At 39.5% G+C, this 9,397-nt stretch overlaps 1 long non-coding RNA gene across 1 annotated transcript in view; it reads left to right on the forward strand.

The window, feature by feature from the left end:
• LOC129047774 (uncharacterized) overlaps positions 1–8,703 on the forward strand; it is a 30,363-nt gene extending 21,660 nt beyond the window's left edge. The window contains exon 2 of the long non-coding RNA XR_008509523.2: positions 8,501–8,703. This is a non-coding gene — a long non-coding RNA (uncharacterized LOC129047774). The remainder of the gene's footprint in view (positions 1–8,500) is intronic.
• Positions 8,704–9,397: the final 694 nt, after the last annotated feature.

Here is a 9,397-nt window from a genome sequence, read left to right on the forward strand (position 1 = left end):
CATGGTGAAATTGTGTCTCTACTAAAAATACAAAAAATTACCTGGGCATGGTGGCACCTGTAATCCCAGTTACTTGGGAAGCTGAGGCAGAAGAATTGCTTGAACCCAGGAGGTGGAGGTTGCAGTAAGCCGAGATTGTGTCACTGCACTCCAGCCTGGGTGACAGAGTAAGACTCCATCTCAAAAAAAAAAAAAAAAAAAAGTGTTTGGCAGTGTCCTCCCCACCCCTCCTGCCACCATGTAAGATGTACCTGAGTTTCCCTTCACCTTCCGCTGTGATTGTGAGTTTCCTGAGGCCTCCCCAGCCATGCAGAACTGTGAGTCAATTAAAACTCCTTTCTTCCTGAATTGCCCAGTCTCAGGTAGTATTTTTATAGCAGTGTGAGAATGGACTAATACAGTTAGTGATTAGTTGTGCATTGCTGAACTATAAGATATGAGTTATGGCGTCCAGCATATGGCATTTTATGAGTACTTGGTGTCAGTTAATCTAGAGCACACATAACAATGACCTGTTATTTAGCTCAAGGGGAGAAGTGAGATGCCTGCTATTGCATTTCAATGCCTCTTTGGGCCTAATCATTAAAGGGGGATTTCATTCTTCAGATAGCAAGTTTCTTTTCTTTCTCAAAAGTGGAATACTTTATTCAGAAATGAAGGACAGATAGCTATCGAAAAGGGCAAAAGGAGGGGTAGCTAATAGGATTTAAAGCAGGGAATAGTAAAAGGCAAGTTACTGAGAAGCAGGAGACTAACCTGAAAGAGTAGGAAAAAACGATACAGAGAAATCCATATGGCTGGCACATGATAATAACTATTTGTTAGATGAATTCATAAGGAGTAAAAAGAGATAGAAAAAGGGAGCATCCTATTTACTCCAAATGATTAGAAAATAAAACCCACATTTAATTTGAAATTCAAATAGAGTAATATATTTCACCTCCTGTAACCAAACCTCCCAGGAGCTTTTGTTTCCCTTACCCACTCCCCAGGATGATATTTAAAAGACATTTCTAAGGTTATCGACAAATCACCGGGGTTTGAATTTAGAAGTTTGAGACTGATTTAGCAATTCTGTGATAACACACAGAATTTCACTCATCTCTTCTCATTCCCTCCATTTGGTTTTCTATATTGTGTACATGTTTAAGTCTATGGTAGATTTAAAGTTTTCTTGAGTGTAAAAGCATTTCAGATCCAACTTCATATACTCCATGTTACACTGGGAAGATGTTTTATACAAAACATCATGTTCATGTGAACTAAATATTTGACAAACATATAATGAGAATTCATCTTCCTTTTAAGCTAAAAGAAAATACATGAATCACTAGTTGTGTTAGTCCATTTGTGCTGCTACAAACAAAATACCTGAGACTGGTAATCTATAAATAACAGAAATTTATTTCTCACAGTTCTGGAAGCTGGAAAGTCAAAGATTAAGCCACCAGCAAATGTAGTGTCTGACAAGGGTTTTCTGCTTCAAAGACAGTGACTTCTTGCTGTGTCCTTAATGGTGGAAGGCGAGAATAATCTCCCTTGAGCCCCTTTTACAAGGACACTAATCCCATTCACAAGGGTTATGCCCTGATAACCTAATCACCCCCTAAATTCCCCACTTCTTAATACTATTGCATTGTGCTCCTCATAGCTGCCTCTTCTTTTTCCTGGGATATAACTATGCACACTTCCAGGACATGAAGGCATTGTTTTTTAGAAGAAACAGAGATGCTGATATATGAGAAATGTGGTATGGCAGGCCAAATAACGTCTTCCCAAAGATGTTCACGTCTAAATTCCTAGAAACTATGACTATGTTACATTATATGGCAAAGGGGAATTAAGGTAGTAAATGGAATTAAGGTTGCTAATCAGCTGACCTTAAAATATGGAGATAATTCTGGACTATCTTGGTGGGACCAAAGAAATCAAAGGGTCTTTAAATGTGGAAGAGGGAAGCAGAAAAATAGATCATAAAGGTGTCGTGTAACGAAGACTCAACCAGCCATTGCTGGCTTTGAAAATGTAAGGGGCAATGAGGACAGCCTTTAGAGGCTAGAAAAGGCAAGAAAACACATTCTCTCCTAGATCTTCCAGAAAGAAATGCAGCTCTACCAACCTCTCAATTTCAGCCCAGTGAGAATCACTTCGGCATTCTGATCTCCAGAACTATAAAGTAAGGTAGAGAATGGGGTTCCAGAGCCCAGAGTGTGGGGCTTTCCAACAGGAGCTAGATATCTGGCCAGGGCTGCCTGGCGGGAGCTGAGACCAGGAGAGTGGGGCTATCCTGTGGGAGCAGGAATCACAGAGAAAATAGAGGAACTGCTGGAGACAGCCCTCAAAGAAGGGAAAAATGGGAAAAAAAAATGCTCTGACATTCCCTTCCTCCTGCCCTTCAGTCTTTGGCAACACCAAACCTATCTAGAAAGCCAGAAAGCAAATGTGCCTGGAAAATGTATTCCTTGACATACAGCACATAGGAAAGACAGGATCTGAGAGCAGACAGTCCAATAATAGAACACCATCCATTATCTCCTACCTAGGACTAAGTGACACTTTCTATGGCTGTAGTGAAGGGAACTGTCTCTATCTTGGTGCTCCCCTGTTTTCTCTTTCCTGCTGACCATGTCCCAAATCAGTCTGTACTGGCAGAATCACTTCTGTACACCTGGGCCTTTGATATTAAACACCATACAACATATCCAGTTGGAAATGTCTCGAAATGAAGGCTTTAGATGTTGTCACAGATGTTAGACACCTTGCCCCATATTCCCTCAGCCCACTTTGAAGTCACCTGCAGCAGTGGTGGACAGTTTATGCACATGGACAATTTCCGCACTCAAGGACCCACACCTCTGCTTCTCTGCTCCAGGCTTCTTTGGGCACTCTAGGTGCATGCCTAGTTCATGACAGGGCATCCCCCAAGAATAGGGGACTGGGATTTAATGCCCCCAGGGGCAACCATCAATTAGCCTGAGACTGCTACTGTTGGATAAATACTCTAGCTTTCTCAGTTTCTGATGGAGAACTCTTGGGGTGCGGCAACAGTGTTCCCTGAAGATCCCCCAGCCAGGGTGACTGAGCCCCAGTTATCTACAGAAGCAGCCTGCTCAATGATGCACCTTTTATTGGCTTTTCTCCCTTCCCTGTCTCACTTTCCCTACTCTCTCTCTTGCATCTAAGTCCTTGTCTTGAGGTCTGAGGGAAACTGAGCTAAGAAAAATGTAAAATCAAACACAGAATCTTTCTGAAATGGAGGTTGCCTCTTTTACTAAGGGAATGATGTCTTTTATATTGTGTACAGCTGCGTCTATTATTCTCTGGTGCTATAGTCAGTAGTAGTTAGGGGCAGGGAAGATGTAGAGAGATACTTATACCCCAAAAGACTTAGAGAGAAATCGTTTGCTTATAGCATGAGCCCAACTGGAAAAAAAAAAAAAAAAAAGGCCACCTTATTTTTTTAGAAGTCCTTGGATTCTGGGATATTATTTGTGTATCACCATTAAACCCCTGCTTTTTTGCAGCTTGTACGTAACTTGCTTCATTGTTAAGTAAGCCATTATTTTACAATCCTTGCTTGCCTCAAAAGCACCTGAAAAGCTTTCTAAAATACAATTCCTGGGCCGCAACTTAGATTTACAAAATATTCTCTTTCTCTCTCTCTCTCTCTCTGTGTGTGTGTGTGTGTGTGTGTGTGTGTGTGTGTGTGTGTGTCTGTAAATCCCTCAGGTGATTCTGATGCACAGCTCACTTTGGGAACTGCACAAAAGTTTGCTGTAATTCTTCCACTTTTGTGATCTTAATTGAGTGGAGGATTACAAAAGACAGAGTAGAAAGACAGAAGGTGTGGGAAGGGAGGCTTGTAATTGAGACGTTAGGATTTTATAGCTATTCAGTGAAGATAATTTCATGACAGTGTCAAAAAGCCTGTATCCAGGATCACTGAGATGTCTCTCAGATTAGTCCTTCTCATTACACTTTGTAATTTAAATATTAAGGGCAGAAGCCACTTTGATGATAAAGTGTTATCTTTGAATATCCTTTATGTAAATGTAACCTTTAGATAAGGGAAGAGGAAAGACAATATAATTAGTGAATCGCATGCAGATAATCAGCAGCTCATGTAGTATTAGTATATAATTACAAGGCTGAGATTCTCTTAACTTGATATTTGGGCAAAGAAATGAAAAACACCTGCAACTCATTCTGCAAGGTTAAAATGGGGTTCTTTTAAGAGTATTTTCAACACAGCATTGAAGAGCAGATACTAAACCAACCAAAAAATCTTGTGAAACCGTATATCTAGACAGTAGGTGCAAAAAAATTTTTCTTACATGCTATAACGATTTCATGAAATCGTTAGAAACGAGATTTTACAACCCTTCATCACACTGTGAAGAATATGTTAAACTTTCTAATGCCACAAGACACTTGCAATTAAATCTGTGAGCCTACTCAGTTTCCATCAGTCCTTCCACACTCAACAATGTCTGGACAAAGTTCTATGGTGGGAACAGTTTGTTTCTAAGAGTCTTCCATCTTCCCATTTGTGGAACTTCTCTAAATCATGAAACTCCATAAGAGCCATCACACACTGCAGCACCTGGGGCATGATTATTAAATGAATAAATGAATGAGTGAATGAATGCAGGCATGCTGCACGGAACCCCAAACTCTGATATTCCCAAATTGGTCCTGCCCTCACATTCAACAATATAGTTGTCAAATATTTACTGAACACTGCCTATGCTAGGGGCTGTGAAACAAACAATGAGGATGTGACCAATTACATTTCTTCAAAGTCTTTACCATTGAGAAGAGATAGGTAGACCAAAAAGTTAACATAGAACAAAATATGATACATGTAGGAGAAACAGTTAAAAATGCAATGGAGAAAGCTGGGCACAGTGGCTCACACCTTCAATCCCAGCACTTTGGGAGGCCAAGGCTGGAGGATCACATGAGGTCAGGAGTTCGATACCAGCTTGGCCAACATGGAGAAACCTTTTCTCTACTAAAAATACAAAATTAGCCAGGCGTGGTAGCGCATGCCTGTAATCCCAGCTACTCAGGAGGCTGAGGCAAAAGAATCACTTGAACCCAGGAGGCAGAGGTTGCAGTGAGCCAAGACCAAGCCATTACACTCCAGCCTGGGCAACAAGAGTGAAACTCCGTCTCAAAAAAAAAAAAAGCAACAGAGAGGAATCGTGGATGTTGTGATGGAAAATAAAGAAAAGAAAAAAGGAAATGCTATAAAATAAACCAGAAACCAATGAGAGAATTTCCAAGCAGAGGCTTGGGTGCATTGGTAGTTAGTTGATTTTTTTTCTGGGTTATTCTGTCACCCAGAATGAGAAAGAAAAAGTGGACAAGATTGAAGATTCTTAGCTGAGACCATGCTCAGCAGAAAGAGAAACTTGTGATAGGCTCTAGGGCAGTAAGGGCAACCAGTGCCAAGTTTCATTTTAACCCTGACAGGTTGGTCATGGTGACCCAGAGCACACTTGGAGAATTCTTAGGCTACGTCTGCAGGGTTGCCAGTGTCTGGGAAAAGGGAAAGGGTGACGACATAGGAGCCACAGGCATACTATCTGTGAACCTCAAAGGCTACCGTTTGAGTCTAAACTCTGCAAGGAGTAAAGCAAATGCATTGAGTAAACTGAGTGATGGAAAAGAGGTTGAAAATAAAGTGTTTGATAATACGAGATGATAATATCAACCTCATCGCAGGGGGGCCAACCAGCATGTAAAGATGTTTCACTGTCAACAATGTCTCACATTAAGCTTTCAGGTTCCATTAAAAAATTAATATGCTATATTCCATTTGATCAATCCATTAAGATTGAATTAAATAAAGTAAGTGTGGCCAGGTGCGGTGGCTCTCGGTGGCTCTCACGTGTAATCCTGGCTATTCCGCAGGCTGAAGCAGGGAGATCACTTGAGGCCAGGAGTTCAAGACCATCCTAGGCTGATTTCTAAAAATAAATAAATAAAACAAAACAATGTACTTAGGAAAGGAACCCTGCTTTTATATTCATAAGCTAATTTTAATATGTGTTTTTTTCAGTTTATCTCTTAGATTATGAACACTTGCCCACATCTGACCTTTCCTTATATTGTATCAAATTTCCAGTTTCTGCAAAAGAAAGTTCCTTTGAGTGCTTAGTGAACCAGATAATGATAGGGAAGATAAAACCAGGAGTCTTTGGCAAGTTGAATGAACCTCTAAGTGATTAGAAACTATTTGGTTAGTTTTTACCTTGCTAAATTAATTGATGTTAGAGATGCTCTAAAGGCAAAAAAAAACCTGTACTCAAATAAAAATTTAGTTATTATAACTTAAATGAGATCATTTACATATGCAATTCTACCAAATATTCTTTCTTAGGTAGATCATTACTTAATAAATAACTTAAGTATAAAATATTCCACATTTTTCCTTCTCTTTCTTCTTTTTCCTTTTAATTTGAGGTCAATAAAATTTTCTCCTCATTAGTTCTATGAATAAGTGATTAGCCAATACCTTAACAATTTCCTATGTGTGAACCAATAGATCCTCTAGTATTTTTTCAAACTCATAAATTTTATAACTCAATTTATATTTGCCCATTGGAATTCACCACAGAGACAAGGGATGTGATTAACAGAATAAAATTTCTAACTAAGATCCAAGAATTATATATTATTACTTTAGGTAACTCTAAGTACTATAAGGAAAAAACAAAATGAAACAAACAAAAAAAAACTAATGAGTTTATTGAGTCAAGATAGCAAGGTTTTTCATTCTTATTGAAAAACAACAAGGTTATTAAATTTTTTCTTACAAAAACAACCTAAGAATAATGAAATTATAGTTATCATATACAGTACAGATTAAATTAGCTTCAAATTTTATTAAATCACCTCCAAATGTAGCTACTAAAAACCAGCAGCCAAGAGAGAAAAAAACTGGGGATACTAACCCTTGGCTGTTTTAGCTCTAATACATTTTCCCCCACATTATTATCCAGTAATTGGGATATATAAATGTAGGCTTTTAGAGGCTATCAAGTGTTCAAATTGGTAGGTAGCATTATTAGATAACAAGCACATTTCTTTCCCTTGAGTTGATTGAACAAATCAACTATAACACCACTAGTTAGGTGGATGAAGTAAAATAAAATTGGCAGCAAGCTCCTTAAAGCTCATAACTTTGCAATGAATTTTTGTGTGGTTTAATATTGGCTTAAGAGAAAGACATCTTCCTCGGCTGTTAATCCCAGATTCTTGTAACGGTACCTGAGATCTTTTTAGCTAGTGACTTTTCCAGTTTCAGAAGGAGATGTGCATAAAAACCACTGAATGCTCGTTTGCTGCAAAGATTGTGAGCACAAGCCCTGGCATTAGACCTTCTGGGTTTAAATCCAGACTATCATCTCTAAGAAACAGTCCAGGAAGCCAAACAATAACTCCTGCAACCCCTGCAAAATGACCAGTACTTAATAGTTGACAGCTTCCCTAATTAGGACCAGCCAGAGAAATCCAAATACACACCCCTAAGCAATGACATAGGATGCCCCACTTCCAGTTAGCCTGCCTATAGCTTCTCATTTTTCCAATATCCTGCCTCTGTGTCTTACACAGTATGTAACTGGGCAAGTTATTTTTTTCTCCGCCTCAGCATTTCCTCTATAAATTGGAGATAATAATAGTATATACTTTATAGGGTTGTTAGGAGGATTAAATTACCTAATTTATGTATAGTGTTTAGAATACTGCCAAGTGCCTAATGAATGTTAAATAAATTTTAATTTCCATTATTTTATATATCAGTCCAATGTTCAGCTTATTAAGATGTTATGGAGTAACTAAAACATTCCACCTCCCATTGTGGGAACTTACATGTCAGAAAATATCCATGTCAGTTTCACTCATTCCTCTCCCAGCTCTCCAAAGTATAGTTGCAATGAGCTTTCAATCTGGTTGTCTTTGAAGAAATTGCTTTCAAATGAGGAAGCAAAGGCTGCTGGGCAAGTATATGAACATGGGGGTTGCTGAGGAATTTGTGTGAAATGATCAAAGAACCCTTCTGTGCGGTCTCCATTTGATAGAGCAACTCTTCTGCTACTAATGCTTCACACGTAGGCACTTTCTGCTTCATACCTCCTACGCTATGCTTCACACATGGGTGCTTATTGCTGGAGTGGTGTGGCAGACACTGTTGGGTGCCTACCCAACTCCCATTCTCCCCTCATTCCTTGCTTATAGATCCCAGTTCTGTTAAGAGAATAGGAGGCCAGGTGCTTCTAGGGAACTTAAGACCCTCCCCAGATCCAGGGTGTGAATCTTGATTAGTCTGTCAATCATGAGAATTCCATTCCTTTACTAGTGGCTACATTAGGAACAGGTGTGTGACACAATATGGTCAGTGATATGTGATAGGAAGTCGGCTGAGGGGACACTGGGAAGATTTTTCTCACACTTAAAAAGGAATCCAAAGAATAAATACCTTTTCCTCCAGCTATTGGACGTTGTTATGCATGGATGGAAGCTTGGAAAGGCTGCAACCTTCTTAAGAACTGAGAGGAAAACAACAGAGTGGAAGGATGCTGTTGGTCATCACTGGTCCTGATGACACAGTTGAGCCTCTGAATCAACCAGCCTGGAACCACCATTCTTGGGCCTTCCTGTTAAATGAGATAATAAATATTTTAAATTGATTAACCCAGCTCTTAAACTTTAATGTTCATTCAAATCCCTTGGAGGTCCTGTGAAAGCAGAGAGCCTGATTTCGTAGGTCTGGAATAGTGCCTCAGATTCTGCTTTTCTTGCAAGCCCATGGATGATGCTGATGATGCTGGTCCACAGACTTGGAGTAGCAAAGACTAAAGCCACTCTTTCCTGGGCTTTCTGTTAGTTTCAGTGGAAAGAATGTCACTTAATTTGCTTTTGGTTATAGAAGGAATTTAAAATTGAAGATGCTGGGAGAGAGGAAAGAAAGAAAATAGATTGTCTCTGTGGCTGGACATATAAACTGAGAGACCATACTCTTTATTGTGGATAAATTAGCAGAAGCCTGTAGAGAAAGAGCAGCAGCAGGAAGAGAGGTACAGAACCAAGAGGCAGGAAGAAAACACTATGGGCAGTGGCAGGGGTGGTGATGAAGGTTTTCTGGTTTCCAGTTCCATCCCTTTCTGAGACCCAGCTGCATTCCTGCTCTTAGAAAAACCCTTTGACTTACGATTGCTCAAACTGATTTATGCAACCTGCTACTAAATAATCCTAATTAGTGCCGGTGCTCAACCAGTAGGGTCATGAAACTGTGTTTTTGTTTCTCAAATGGGAAGCTCTCTTTGAGAGCAAGTAGCTTTTACTTTCACATGTGCTATAGCATTGACTCACTTTATTTATTTATTTA

Source organism: Pongo abelii, chromosome 1 (assembly GCF_028885655.2).
Source record: "Pongo abelii isolate AG06213 chromosome 1, NHGRI_mPonAbe1-v2.0_pri, whole genome shotgun sequence".
Taxonomy (NCBI): Eukaryota; Metazoa; Chordata; class Mammalia; order Primates; family Hominidae; genus Pongo; species Pongo abelii.